Source organism: Podarcis bocagei (genome assembly GCF_964188305.1).
Source record: "Podarcis bocagei genome assembly, chromosome: 9".
NCBI classification, from domain to species: Eukaryota; Metazoa; Chordata; class Lepidosauria; order Squamata; family Lacertidae; genus Podarcis; species Podarcis bocagei.
Window position 1 is genome coordinate 36,198,770 of NC_138134.1, and position 15,480 is coordinate 36,214,249.

The 15,480-nt window shown below is 45.8% G+C and overlaps 1 protein-coding gene across 5 annotated transcripts in view; it reads right to left on the bottom strand.

Annotated features, from left to right (window-relative positions):
• NPY5R (neuropeptide Y receptor Y5) overlaps positions 1-15,480 on the bottom strand; it is a 35,256-nt gene that overhangs the window by 16,939 nt on the left and 2,837 nt on the right. Inside the window, exons 1-2 of one of the 5 annotated variants that reach the window (XM_081208969.1) lie at positions 2,141-2,193; positions 1,055-1,153 (exon numbers count right to left, since the gene is read on the bottom strand). The exons of 1 other annotated variant lie outside the window; for it this stretch is intronic. The gene's annotated coding sequence lies outside the window, so the exon portion shown is untranslated. Of the gene's footprint in view, positions 1-1,054; positions 1,154-2,140; positions 2,508-6,274; positions 6,452-15,480 lie in introns of those variants that run through there. 3 more of the 5 variants (XM_081208970.1, XM_081208972.1, XR_014011739.1) reach the window with 3 other exon arrangements.

Here is a 15,480-nt window from a genome sequence, read left to right on the forward strand (position 1 = left end):
GCAGGCTGTGCCCCTGGCCATGATGTTTTATCTGATGGTGACTTTGGGCTGATCTAGTGCAAAAATCATGAGGATCCATGAGGACCCGTGTTTTTTAACCATGTTTTTGCGCCCCTGCGGCCCCACGAAATAGTGGATGCATGATTTTTTTTATGCTGTCTGCAGAGTAAGACATGGTCTACAGTATCATGGTGGTTTTATTTAATTTGAATGAAAAAAATCATATGAATTCACAAGGATCCGTCTAGATCCGCCTTTTAGCTTCTTCCCTTCTGGAGCTAGGACTGGAAGACTGTTTTTTTCTGAACCCTGGATATCTGTTGCTAAGCAGTGGATGACACTGAGTTAGATTGCCCAATGGTCTGATTTGGTATAAGGTACAGTGGTACCTCAGGTTACATACACTTACTGAGAGCCAGTGTGGTGTAGTGGTTAAGAGCGGTAGACTCCTAATCTGGGGAACCGGGTTCGCGTCTCTGCTCCTCCACATGCAGCTGTTGGGTGACCTTGGGCCAGTCACACTTCCTTGAAGTCTCTCAGCCCCACTCACCTCACAGAGTGTTTGTTGTGGGGGAGGAAGGGAAAGGAGAATGTGAGCCGCTTTGAGACTCCTTAAAAGGGAGTGAAAGGCGGGATATCAAATCCAAACTCTTCTTCTTCTTCTTCTACATACGCTTCAGGTTACAGACTCCACTAACCCAGAAATAGTGCTTCAGGTTAAGAACTTTGCTTTAGGATGAGAACAGAAATCGTGCAGCGGCGGAGCGGCGACAGCAGGAGGCCCCATTAGCTAAAGTGGTGCTTCAGGTTAAGAACAGTTTCAGGTTAAGAACAGACCTCCGGAACGAATTAAGTACTTAACCCGAGGTACCACTGTATTGTTCTCGGTTTCTATACATTAGCTATACATCCAAAAAGCCAGCACATAAATACTTAACAATTTATTCTAACAACGCAGTGCTAAGCATATCTTCTCAGGAGTAGCTCCTAGTGGGTTCAGTGGGCTTTACAAATAATCTTTAATTGTGAATCTGCCAAATGGATTACAACTAACCTGTTGCACCACCGCGACTCCAGAAGGCAGAGTTTCTGAACGCTCCGTTTAAGAGGAAGCCTGGCTGATATTCCCCAAAAGAGCAATAGTTTGATTTAGCTTTAGATAAAACACGAAACGTGGGATAATTAGAAACCGATTGGCAGCCAAGTCAAGCACAAGGCAATTAGTGACGGTTTGGCGCATTACGCCTTCGCCCGCGGCGGAAAGTTTCCACCTTCTTCTTCTTTATATAAAAAAAGAAGATTTCCCACTTCTATTTCAAGCAAGGCTGAATAAAGTTGGAAACGCTCATTATCTGAAGGACGCCGGAAGAGAAGAAGTTCCTTAACCCCCTAATATCCAAAGTAAGGGCGTTTTCAGAGAAGGGTTCCCCCGTCTGGGTCGCGCGTTGGAGGGCGTCGCCAGGGGCAGGTGGAAGAAGCAGGGCCCGGAGATCCTCGCCCCTGCTTCCTCCCCAGGGCCGCCTTCTACCCTTCATCCACCACCTAACCGCGCGGCACTGCAGACCGCGGAGGGAGAAGAGAAGGCAGAGATTCGATCTGGCACGTTCCTGGTGCGAAGAAAACGCTCTTTCTGGAGCTTCTGGGCGCACTCAAGCTCTCCAACCGATGGGCGCGCTAAGTGTTTTGGGTTTAAGAGGAAAAATGGGAAAAGGCGGGTTGTTGACAAAACGGTTATGAATCTAAAAGGCGCGTTGATGAAACCGCCGTAGGCAGCGACGCGGGGAGCCTTGAGCCAAAGCTACGGAGGATCGGGGCTGCGCGTCTTTCTTTACTCGCCCTGCGCGCCTTCCTGGGGCACGGCAGCTGGGCCCTGTCTCGGCGTCTCCCCCGGACCCCGCTCCCAGCGCGGCCCTTTCCTGACCTCGCGCTCGCTCCGGAGGCTAAGCTCGGCTTCCAGAAACCTTCCGGCAGCAGCGCCCCCCGAGGACCGGCTCGCCCCTGGGGCTCCGCGTTGTGCCTGGTTTGGGTCTATCAAAAGCGCCCCCAGGCAGCCAGGAAGAAGCTCTCGCCGACCCGCTAAAGCTGCCTTGCATTTGGGCATCTGCCTTTCGAAACGCTTAGCGGGGAGAGCAGCGCTTACCCGGGGTCTCGAGGTGCTCCGCGCCGGATGGGGAAGAGCCAGGCTGCCCGTTCCGCGCCCGCTCGGTTCCAAGGAGATGTGCGCTGCTGCTGCTGCGCACAGCGCGCTGCCTCGCCTGGCCCCCCGACCGCAGCGTCTCCCTCGGCTAACTTTCCGCCGGATCGATCTCCCTTCCTCTCTCCGCGTCGATTTCCCAATTAAGATGCCGAAGGGGGGTGGGAGACACCAGCCGCCCCTTGCCTGGCTGCGTTTTTTAGGGTCCGCTGCTGCAAAAGCTGCAGGAGGTGGAGACCGGCAGAATCCTCGGGCTGTAACTTCTGCTATGGTGGCATATTGGATAAGTTGGTCGTGCGCGGAATGACCTGCCTGGCAAGTTATTCACACAGGAGATTTATCACGTTTGAAATAAGTCTTCCTCTTCCTCTTCCTCCTCTTCTTTAAGATTTGTTTCTCATAATTCACACTTTGTGTTACTAGGAAAATACCGTTCAGCGGTGGAAGGAAGGATATTCCCTTCCCGTTTGGACTGCCATGCAGTTAACCTGTGCGAGGTGAGCTGTGGTTGCTTTAGTAAAGAGGGAGATACACTCTGCATATCCTGAACAATCCCCCCCCCCTCTGTCATTATTTCTACTGTCCAGAGTGGAGTCCTGGTGTTAAAATGACGTTCCACAGCTGAGCTCTGTGTCAATTTAATCTCTGCATTTCCCGATTTTATTTCATGAAAAAGGACTTTGGCTTTTCAGCCAAAATGTTTTCCCAAGCATCATTTCAAAATTCATCTGCTTCTTTCAGTGCTGTGGGGAGGGGCAAGGTAGTGGACCCTTTAATGAAACCTACAAGCCCATCACACCTGGACTTCATTTTATCTAGGAACATAGGAGGCTGTGTTACATCATCGAGCCATCGAGCTCCACACTGACTGACAATGGCTTTTCAAGGTTTCAGACATTCCAGCCCTGCCTTGGGACACAGGAACTGATCCTGGGCTCGTCTGCATGCAAGAGGGCCACACTTAAAATTAAGGGGCCAGCTCCCCTGGAGCTTGAGGACGAGTTTCTTCTCCTGCCACCCCACGCCTGGTTATCTTCTTTTCTGACTTAATTTCATCACAGACATCACCAATCCACTCACAATTTCCCCATTAATTATAGCGCAAAGGACAGAGCTGTAATTATATGTTCTTAGAGCCCCTCTTAGGCTTACATGAAACAGCAAAATTCCACCTGGAACACATTTTTGCATAGGGAAATAGCCTGTATGAAAAAGGTTTGTATATTATTATTATTATTATTATTATTATTATTATTATTATTATACATACCCTTTCTGTGTATGTGCAACTGGAAACAATGGGCAATAATTTCCCAATGTGCATATATATATATATATATATATATATATATATATATATATATAGCAGCATGCATGAATATGAATCATGACACTAATAATCTATACCTAGGGTGGGGAATGTCTTGCTCTCCAGATGTTGCTGGACTTCACCTTCCATCAGCTCCAGCCAACATGGCCAATGGTCAAGGATGATGGGAGTTGCAGTCTAGCAACATCTGAAGAGCCACAGGTTCCCATCCTTCATCTATATCAATCTTTGCCAATGTGGTACCCTCCAGATGTTTTGGATACACCTGCCCCAGCCAACACAGCCATACTGGAACTGATGGGAATTGTACTCAAAGACATACGGAGAGCATCAGACTGGGGAAGGCTGAGCCATGCAATTATTTCATGCTAGTTCCTTTGCAGTAGAGCAGGCATAGGCAAAGTTGGCCCTCCAGATGTTTTGAGACTACAGTTCCCATCATCCCTGACCACTGGTTCTGTTAGCTAGAGATGATGGGAGTTGTAGTCCCAAAACATCTGGAGGGCCAACTTTGCCTATGCCTGCAGTAGAGTATTCCATGTTGGTATTTGTGTCTTCTTTAAAGCACCCCTTGCAATATAATTTCTTTTCACCTCCATCCTTGATCAAGAAGGTGGGGGCTTCTATAATTGTGGGCAATTCTTTCCTTCATGTTAATTGTCCAATTATTTTGAAATGTTCATATAGGGTAGAAGAGAGACCAAACCCACTAATTGACTCTGGCCTTTCAACTTCAGATTTATGGATGGATGAAAGCAGTGGTGCAATAACAAAGGGAAATGCATACTTTGTCAGGGTTCACATAAGGAGTGGGCTTCAAGAGCTCTTGCATAAGAAAGCATTCAAAAGAAATGCTCTTTTTATTTATTATGGTGTTTATTTTAAACATTTAAAACATTTAGAATGTATGTACAATGGTACTTTGGTTGTCGAATGGCTTGGCTCCCAAACAAATCGGCTCCTGAAACCCGGAAGTAAGTGTTCTGGTTTGCAAACATTTTTTGGAAGCCTAATGTCCGATGTGGCTTCCGCAGCTTTGAGTGCAGGAAGCTCCTGCAGCCAATAGGAAGCCACACCTGGGTTTTCAAATGGTTCTGGGAGTCAAACGGACTCCCGGAACGAATTAAATTTGAGAACCAAGGTACCACTGTATTCCCATTCTTATCTCAGAGTGGTGGTCCTTTGGTAGCCAAAGTGGTAATCATCCCCACACAAGGAGGAGGGATCCAGAGGCTTGGCGAAACTCCCAAAGTTTGTTGAAATACAAAAAGAGGGTGGGAGGGTTAGAAGAGAATTCTGGGCATCAACCCCAAAAACAGCCCACTGAGGAATGAGCATGCTCAGTGGCCGCAGAATGCAGGGTGAAGGAATGCGAGAAAGAGAATGAAATGAAGTATCTGGAACAGGAGCATTCTGCACTGAAACATTTTTCATAGATTCAGATGGCCAGAATCTCAGCAACACTGCACTTTGCAGTGTGACAGATGCTCTGTAAGGAAAGCTGAAAAAAATAAAATAAGGTTTCAAAGGGTCAGAAGATCAGGGGGCTTGCTCAAAAGGGAAGAAACTAAAATCCAAGTCCCACTTGTTTGTGTTTTACTACCACTGTCAGAGGCAGTATGCCTCTGCATATGATGTTGGGAATCACAGGTGGTGAGAGTGCTGTTACCCTCAGGTTCTGCTTCTGGGCTTCCCATGGGCATATCTGGTTGAACACTTTGGGAATAGGATTCTGGACTATATGGTCTTTGGCCTTGCGGTAAGAATTTACTTCTAAACCAGCTCTCAATAGTTCATGCCCAGGTGAGGGAATGACATTTAAAGAAAAAACACAGCCAAGAGAGAGATATGAGTTCAGCATCCACTAGGGACCAAGTTTATTGAGAGATAAGCTATTGCAATAGGAACAGTTACTCAAACCAGTAGTTCAGAGAACCACCAGTTAGGAGAACTGTGTTTGAGACACATTTTAACACAGCTTTTATAGGGTTTTTCGCTCATAGAATGTATGCATGAAAGGGCAGGTCACAGGTCAGGGAGCTAAAACTGTCTTGCTTGGCTTTGTTAGCTCATTCCATCTTGGGTGCCCCTTGGCATTTTAGGATTTAACATTTTACTCACTTATTGTCCTTTTTATTGACATCCAGACCCTCAAAAAGTCCACAACCTACAATTTCTATAGTTTCCTATGCCTGGAAGGATTCAAGGTAATTTCACATTAACATTCCATTCCTAAACTATGCAAACAGCACTTAGAAAGATAGGAGGTTCGGGGCTGAGAAGTCTACACGGCATAGAAATTAGAACATTGATGCATAGGTTCCAGTATAGAGTGTAGATGCAGGGATTACAAAAGTACATACATTTTTAAAGGTAAAGGGACCCCTGACCATTAGGTCCAGTCGTGACCGACTCTGGGGTTGCGGCACTCATCTCACTTTATTGGCCAAGGGAGCCAACGTACAGCTTCCAGGTCATGTGGGCAGCATGACTAAGCCACTTCTGGCGAACCAGAGCAGCACACGAAAACACCGTTTACCTTCCCGCCGGATTGGTACCTATTTATCTACTTGCACTTTGATATGCTTTTGAACTGCTGGGTTGGCAGGAGCTGGGACTGAACAATGGGAGCTCACCCCGTCACAGGGATTCGAACTGCCGACCTTCTGATCGGCAAGTCCTAGGCTCTGTGGTTTAACCCACAGCGCCACCCGCGTCCCTGACATCCATTTTTATTCAATGCTAAATTCTATACATTCTATCAAATGCTAAATGGGTTAACTAATTTTATAACAGCTTGATCCAGCAGGGCTCATGTTATGTTCTTGCATTTCTTCTGGCTGAAGTAAAGCCATGGCGATGACTATAGTCTTTATTCCCCCATCCCATCAATGCAAGCCATTAAAGAATCACACTTTCTTGAAGTTCTGCTGAAACAAAAGGTCACATCATTATTACAGGGGACGTCAAGGCAGGAGTGTGGAAAAAGCTTTATTGAAAGGGGTTCTTTTAGCGAAGTGCAAAAATGCTCGGTTACACCCCTGTCAAGGGGCTGTTTTAGGGACTTCTGAATATTTCATGCTGAACTTAGCCTGAACTTTAGATTATACGTTCTGTGACAGCTCTGCCGTTTCTTTCTGCGAAGTTAGAAGTTGCTCAGTGCAACATTTGCGACTTTTATACCACAGCCAAAGGAACAGAAGCAGTGCTTGTTCTGAAGTGTGGGATGTGGCCACATCCGTACCTTACATTTAAAGCACTATGATAGCACATCAACAGCCGTGGCTTCTCTCCAAAGAATCCTGAGAACTGATCTATCGTTCTCATGGTGGTTTATGGCTTATTCTTCCCAAGAACCTTTGGGGGTTGTAGATCTGTGAGGGGAATAGAGGGCTCCTTAAAATTCCCAGTACTTGTAACAAACTATAGTTCTCTGGATTAATTGGGGGAAGCCATGACTTTTAAAGTGGTGTTCATTGGTTGGTTGGTTGGCATCCATCTGTTTTGGAAGACAATGGAAGAATGTAACTTTGAGGGTGAAGTCAAATTGTTAGAAGGTTGCAGCACCTGCTGTAGACACTGATACAGGAGGGACATGTTTTGTTGCAGCTGGGGCAGATGAAGTGATCTAGTTGTGCTGCTGCAAATGCAGCATGGCGTTTCTTCTCTCTGTGCTCCTAGCAGCAGTCATTCCTCCTCCGGTCACTGCTATGGATTGCACTGCAGTCGCCAGCAAGGGATTCCCACATGGTGGGGTTGATGTTGCCAGTCTTCATGCCATGTTTGCAGGCATCTTATTAACACAGAGTTTGTCCGCCAACAGGCCTGGGGACTGAAGCCAGCTCCCTGTAGAGCACATCCTTGGGGATCCTGCCATCTCCCATTCTGTGGACATGACCAAGCCAGCAGAGAAGTCACTGAGACAGGAGTCCAAACATGTTGGGAATGTGAGCTTGGGAGAGAGCACATCTTTGTTTCAGACTCTAGCCTGCCATGTAATGCGGTATAAGAGTGCTTAGATGTGTGGTGTGGTGTGACTTCTGTTTAAAAGCACCGTCTCTTTGTCTGTTTAGGAAAGTTCTGTGTACATAAGATACCTTCTGAACATACTATGCAGGTCTCCCAACTTTTACAACACAATGCTATGTCAGTTTACTCTGGAGTAAGTTCATCTGTGTTCAAGAGAACAATGGTTCCCAAACATTCTTTCCTCAGACCACTTGCAAATTGCTTAGGGCCTCAGTGGACTACTCTAGGATCTCTCTGCCTATTGTAGCAATTATAATGTGCTGTGCTAAATACTGTATAGTTTTTTACTGTATTTTATTGCTTCAATTATTTATTATACATTGTGTTTTATTATATTGCTTTTATTGCAATACAATGTAATACAATATCAGAAATAAAAGAAGCAATGAAATGCAATTATTCATTCCTGTATTGCAGGGGGTTGGACTAGATGACCCTTGTGGGAGTTTACTATAGATCCCCAAGCCAAACGGAGGACATAGATGATGCCTTCCTGGAACAGATGGCCAAGCATGCAAAAGGAAGGGAGATAGTAGTAATGGGGGACTTCAATTACCCGGATATTTGTTGGATGTCAAACTCAGCCAAGAGAATAAGGTCAAACAGATTCCTCACTGGCCTTGCAGACAACTTCATTGTCCAGAAAGTGGGAGAAGCAACAAGAGGAACAGCCATTTTAGATCTGGTCCTAACCAATGTTGATGACCTGGTTAGTGGGGTAGAAGTGGAAGGATCATTAGGCGCGAGTGATCATGCTCTTCTGAAGTTTACTATACAGTGGAAAGGAGCAGCCAAGCATACTAGGACTCAATTTCTTGACTTTAAGAAAGCCGACTTCATAAAACTTAGGGAAGTGCTGGGTGAGATCCCATGGACAGTAATACTAAAAGGAAAGGGAGTTCATGATGGCTGGGAGTTTGTTAAGAGGGAGATAGTAAAAGCACAACTTCAGGCAATACCAATGAGACGGAAACATGGAAGGTGCCTAAAGAAGCCAGGGTGGCTATCTAAAGAACTTTTAACTGAGTTAAGATTAAAAAAGGATGTGTACAAAAAATGGAAAAGGGGGGAAACCACCAAAGAGGAATTCAAACAAATAGCCAGCACATGTAGACACAAAGTCAGAAAAGCTAAAGCACAGAATGAACTCAGGCTTGCTAGAGAGGTTAAAAGCAACAAAAAAGGCTTTTATGGGTATGTCCGTAGCAAAAGGAAGAACAAAGAAACAGTGGGGTCACTCAGAGGAGAAGATGGTGAAATGCAAACAGGGGACACAGAAAGGGCTGAACTCCTCAATGCCTTCTTTGCCTCAGTCTTCTCCGATAAAGAAAACAATGCCCGACCTGAAGAATTTGGAGCAAATGATTCAGCAGAGGAAACACAGCTCAGAATAACTAAGGAGATAGTACAAGAATACTTGGCTAGTTTAGATGTATTAAAGTCTCCAGGGCCAGATGAACTGCATCCAAGAGTATTAAAAGTACCGGCAGATGTGATCTCAGAACCACTGGCAGTTATCTTTGAGAATTCCTGGAGAACAGGCGAAGTCCTGGCAGACTGGAGGAAGGCAAATGTTGTCCCTATTTTCAAAAAGGGGAAAAGAGAGGACCCAAATAATTATCGCCCAGTCAGTCTGACATCAATACCAGGGAAGATTCTGGAGCAGATCATTAAGAAAACAGTCTGTGAGCACCTAGAAAGGAATGCTGTGATCACCAATAGTCAGCATGGATTTCTGAAAAATAAGTCATGTCAGACTAACCTGATCTCGTTTTTTGACAGAATTACAAGCCTGGTAGATGAAGGGAACGCAGTGGATGTAGCCTAACTTGATTTCAACAAGGCATTCGACAAGGTGCCCCATGATATTCTTGTAAAGAAGCTGGTAAAATGCGGTCTTGACTGTGCTACCACTCAGTGGATTTGTAACTGGCTGACTGACCGAACCCAAAGGGTGCTCATCAATGGTTCCTCTTCATCCTGGAGAAGAGTGACTAGTGGGGTGCCACAGGGTTCTGTCTTGGGCCCGGTCTTATTCAACATCTTTATCAACGACTTGGATGATGGACTCAAGGGCATCCTGATCAAGTTTGCAGATGACACCAAACTGGGAGGGGTGGCTAACACCCCAGAGGACAGGATCACACTTCAAAACGACCTTGACAGATTAGAGAACTGGGCCAAAACAAACAAGATGAATTTTAACAGGGAGAAATGTAAAGTATTGCACTTGGGCAAAAAAAAATGAGAGGCACAAATACAAGATGGGTGACACCTGGCTTGAGAGCAGTACATGTGAAAAGGATCTAGGAGTCTTGGTTGACCACAAACTTGACATGAGCCAACAGTGTGACGCGGCAGCTAAAAAAGCCAATGCAATTCTGGGCTGCATCAATAGGAGTATAGCATCTAGATCAAGGGAAGTAATAGTGCCACTGTATTCTGCTCTGGTCAGACCTCACCTGGAATACTGTGTCCAGTTCTGGGCACCACAGTTCAAGAAGGACACTGACAAACTGGAACGTGTCCAGAGGAAGGCAACCAAAATGGTCAAAGGCCTGGAAACGATGCCTTATGAGGAACGGCTAAGGGAGCTGGGCATGTTTAGCCTGGAGAAGAGGAGGTTAAGGGGTGATATGATAGCCATGTTCAAATATATAAAAGGATGTCACATAGAGGAGGGAGAAAGGTTGTTTTCTGCTGCTCCAGAGAAGCGGACACGGAGCAATGGATCCAAACTACAAGAAAGAAGATTCCACCTAAACATTAGGAAGAACTTCCTGACAGTAAGAGCTGTTCGACAGTGGAATTTGCTGCCAAGGAGTGTGGTGGAGTCTCCTTCTTTGGAGGTCTTTAAGCAGAGGCTTGACAACCATATGTCAGGAGTGCTCCGATGGTGTTTCCTGCTTGGCAGGGGGTTGGACTCGATGGCCCTTGTGGTCTCTTCCAACTCTATGATTCTATGATTCTAACTATGAATCTATGAATTAGAAGAAGAAGAAGAAGAGTTTGGATTTGATATCCCGCCTTTCACTCCCCTTCAGGAGTCTCAAAGCGGCTAACAATCTCCTTTCCCTTCCTCCCCCACAACAAACACTCTGTGAGGTGAGTGGGGCTGAGAGACTTCAAAGAAGTGTGACTGGCCCAAGGTCACCCAGCAGCTGCATGTGGAGGAGCGGAGACGCGAACCCGGTTACCCAGATTACGTGACTACCGCTCTTAACCACTACACCACACTGGCTCTCATTAAAATCAATAGGAATATTTAATATGATGAATGTGTCATCTTGTGTCTTCAACCTGAAATCCACAGACATGCCACAGCCCGCCCAGATGATGCTTGTAGACCACAGTTTGGGAACTGCTGCAAGAGAGCTTACCTGCACCGTAATGTAATAACTTTTTTTTTTAAGTCAATCTATTTGGTTTTATTGCTAGATTTTTTTCCTGGTCTACCTGAAGGACAAGAGGACACTTAATATTGCTGAAACTTCTACTCAAATCAGTAAGATAAAACTCTGTATTAAACTGTAGAATGCATTATCATGAAACCAATGAATGTTCATGTTTGCTAAACCCAAGACGTTTAATTTATCTGTCTCTTTATTTCTATTGTTCAAATGAGAGTGCAGATGCAGGTGTTTATGTAGCCAAAATGGTGGCATCTGTGCAGAAAAGTGAATTGTCAGGAGACTTGGGTGAATGGCAAAGTACAAAAAAAGGAGCTTAGGGGGAAATAGTTAAAAGTAGCAGGTAGGGAGGATAACCCAATGAAGGCTGAGTATGTTGAGTCGCTGTGAATGCTGGCTGACTGTTGGGGTGGGTGGGAAACAAAAAACCAGGCAAGAGATCACAGAAATGAAAGAAATCATAGAATTGTAGAGTTAGAAGGGACCCTGAGGATCTAGTTCAATCGCCTGCAATGCAGGAATAATGCAGCTGTCCCATTTGGGGATCGAACCCACAACCTTGGCATTATCAGAATGGCACTCTAACCAATTGAGCTATCCAGGATGGATTAGAGTGTCTTGGATGAAGGTATAGCTGGCTGGCTGGAACCCTGAACAGAAGCACTCCACACTGCAATGTTTGTTTCAGGTCACACTTACTTTTTAAAATTATTATTACCAAAGGAGGTCAGGGTGATATACACAAGTTTGTTTATCACCACAGCAGCCAAAGGGCAGTCTGTTAGGCTGACAGAGAACGCCTGTGTCAGCTTAAGTCATGCAGCGAGCGAGATGGCTGAACAGGGATTTCAAGACACGTTTTCCTAGTCCATTAAATCACAACTGGGTGTTGAATCCTACCCCGGCAGCCCAAATAAGAAAGTGTTGCAGCATTCCCAAAAGTAATCTGAGTCTCATTTCTGTGGGGAAGAAGCTTCACAGCTTCCACCAAGAACAGCTCTCACCTTCTTGCTGCTTGAATACAGTGTTCAAAGGGTACAGCCATTAAAGCTTTAAAGTCACGATAGAAGAACTGTGTGTAGACTTGAAGGGACTTCTATGGATGAAAACAAACATTTTGTGCCCAGAAATTAATAGGGAAGCAGCTTGGATGATGGAATGGTGGTGTTGTGTGCTTGCGCTGAACAAATCTCTGTCATCTGCTATATTAGGGGGGTTCTGCTCCTCTGCTGTGCTCACCAACCAGCTTCCAGTGCTGCTCAGATTCACTCTGCTCTGACCTCCTCTTTCTCCACAGCTCACTCCCCGGGGTGGACTTTGGTCATATGGCGCCCAGAGTGAGGCCAAAATTTGGTGCCTCCACATGGACTTTCTCAATTGTGGATCTTCTCAATTTTGCGTCCCCTCGGCTTGGTGTATAGTTAGCACAGAGGCACACACAGAGCTGGGCTCTTCAGGTGAAACATTTTATAAATTCTTTGTGATAGCCATCACAAAGGGTTCCATCACACTATTTTGCAGTCTTCAAATGTCACTCCTGGAAGTCCTGTGCATCTCTCTGAAGTCCATGAGGCATGCAATACTATGCCCACTTAACTTGGGAGTAAGCCCTATTGAGCTCTGTGGGATTTGCTGCTGAGTAGATGTGTATAGGATTGCACTCTTAGACTTAACCAAATCTAATCTGAAGTGAATCCTATTCTCAGGTGAGTAGAGGATTGCAGTGCTTGTCATTATGCAATGCAAATCTACCCCCTATCCTTTATGCAAATATTGGGAGTTTATATTTCACAACAGCAGCTACCAGTGGCGTAGCGTGGGGGGTGCAGGGGGGGCCGGCCGCACCGGGCGCAACATCTGGGGGTTAGGGTTAGGGGGCACAAATCCACGGGTTAGGGGGCGCAAATCCATGGGTTAGGGGGCGCAAATTACTTGCCTTGCCCCGGGTGCTGACAACCCACGCTACGCCACTGGCAGCTACTGAGAGGTTTTTGGTTTTAAATAAAAATATGGATGCAACTGGATTAAGTTTTCAACTGTTTAATTTTCAATATATTCCCCCCACCCCACAGGAGTTGGAGTAGGGAAAGCCCAAAACCATTAGTGTGCTTCACTCAATAAACCTTCAGATTACATTTTTCCACTGAAGCGGACACATCAATAGGCAGGAATCTGTTTGAGAAGGGCTGGGAGTTATAAAGGTATGAAGTTTTTAAATGCATGGTAGACATTAATTACAAGGCTAATTCAATGTTCCTTAATGCCTAGAAAAGAGCAATACATTCTTGATCAGTTTTGCTTTCCTAATTATAGATTGCTGGATGCTGATTTTATTACGAACTTGGCACTTTTGGGCAGGATTTCAAAGCCCAGTTTAATTAAAGCTGCAATGTTGTGCACACTAACTTGGGAGTAAGTCCCATGGAACTAATTGAAACCTACTTTGGAGAAAACATGCAGGGGATTCGTCTGCACAGCAACTTAATTATCATTTGGTGAGTTGGGGGGGGGGAGGAGCAGAGCGCTCATGGGGATGCCGTCCCATGAGATTCTGCCGCCCCAGGCGGCTGCTTCAGTCCGCCTCATGGGTGAATTGGCACTGCTTGCTGTGAGTGGTCAGATGGGGAGGAGGAGTGGGAGGAAATGGGAGACTTGGGAGGAGACCCAGCAGGTTGGGAGGCAATGATCAGGACCCAGGTAAGGAGTCCAGTGGATGGTTAGGACAGCAACTGGTCCAGGTGTCAATGGATACTTTGCATACTGCATCCCAACCAGCTAACTTGACTCCACAGCCACCCCTTGTTAGCAAAGAACCATTCTTCTCAGGAGAGGTGCCTATGGATAAATCGGGCAGCAAGCTAGCCCCACCTCTATCTCCAAGGCAATGAAGGCAGCCTCAGTGGCATGAACACAGTTTGCACGCTCAGCCTGCTTGAAGGAGCACCCACTTGCTTGCCCAGTCTTGAGGTTGGGGACAACCACACAAATGACTGTGTCCTCCCCATTCTGCAAAAGGAGAGCTTATGGAACATGGCAGTTGTTTGGACAGCATCTTAGCTTACACCTGGCCATGTACCTTAATGCTCTGCTGTGCCTTCTGACTTTGTAACATGAACTATGTTGGGGCACTGTAGTGAATTTTGGAACAAGCATCATACTCGAGCCAAGAGTCCAAATGCTGAGTCTGAAACTGGGAGCCAGGACACCTTTGTACTTCTGCATTCATAGCTTCTGCATATACACACTCTCTGTCCTCCATCCGAACAAACAACAGTCATTATCAGAGATCAAGGACACCTTCCAGTCAGGCAAAAATCACTCAAGGAGGGTGTGAACCAAGGCCAGTGAGGGGGCTGGCCTGGAGTTGTGGCTTTTGGCCCATGAGCCTGAGTTTCCCACCTCAGCTATAAAGGGAACCCAAAAGAAATTTGGCACCACCTGTTTTTAAGGTTTAGAATTTGTGACAGAAGCTGAACCTGGACAGGACTAAAGCATGGCTGGCAATAGCAAGATCTTCCTTCTCCAGAGAAGGATGCAGCTGGTGCACAAACAAGGCTATGGAGAAATGCTCAGAGTTGCAGTTGGAACTGAACATCCAGGAGCCAAACCATGTCTAGGAGCACCAATGAGTTTTTAGGTGCACAATGATCATCCCTTGCTCGATATCAGTGAGATACTAAAGTTAAATCAAGATATTAGGCTTTAGTTCAGTGGTAGTCTGTGTGTTTACCCTCAAGGGGTTATTGGGCTAGAACTCCCATCAGCCCCAGCTGGTATGGCCAAAGGGCAGCGATGATGGGAGGTGTAGTCCAAAAACATTGGGAAGGCACCACATTGACTACTCCTGCTTCAGGTATCCCAAACCCATCTCAGAAGCAACTGCATGCAGTCTAAACAGGGCAACCAGAAGCAAAGGGGGGACTTTAGAAAATAAAATGAGTTTGGCTTAATATGCCAGTATGAAAAAAGCTGGGCTAGTGAAACACCCTCATCTGACCACCCTAGGCCTTATGGATATGCTCTCCACGTACTGCATCTGGGTTAAACGCAGCAGTCAATCTGACATTTTCTTTCCTTTGCCAGTTATTGTTTAATCAATAGTCTTCTTCCAGGAGCACTGAGATGTGTATCTGTTTAGTATCCTGAGTCTGTTGGGAGTATGACTGATAATTATTCACGGCATTCATCCGGCAATTTGAAATGACAAGCTGGCCCTTGGCTTGGAGCCTGCCACAACAGCTAAAATACAAGGTGCTCTCAGGCGGATTTCTTTTTGTTTTCTTTCTTTAAAAAAATGAATGGGGCCTTGGACTCGCAGCTTCTGAAGCGTGAGCCACCAATATGCAGGATCTATTCTGTTTTTCGTGGGTGTCAAAAATCAATATTTCTCTTACATTTTAACTTTGGCAGCCAAAAACCACCTTTCTGCACCAATCACAGCAGTCACATCCACGGGCATCAAACTTCTGCTCTTTTCGCTTTGCTAAGCCTGGCCTGGGGAGTTCTGCACACAAGTT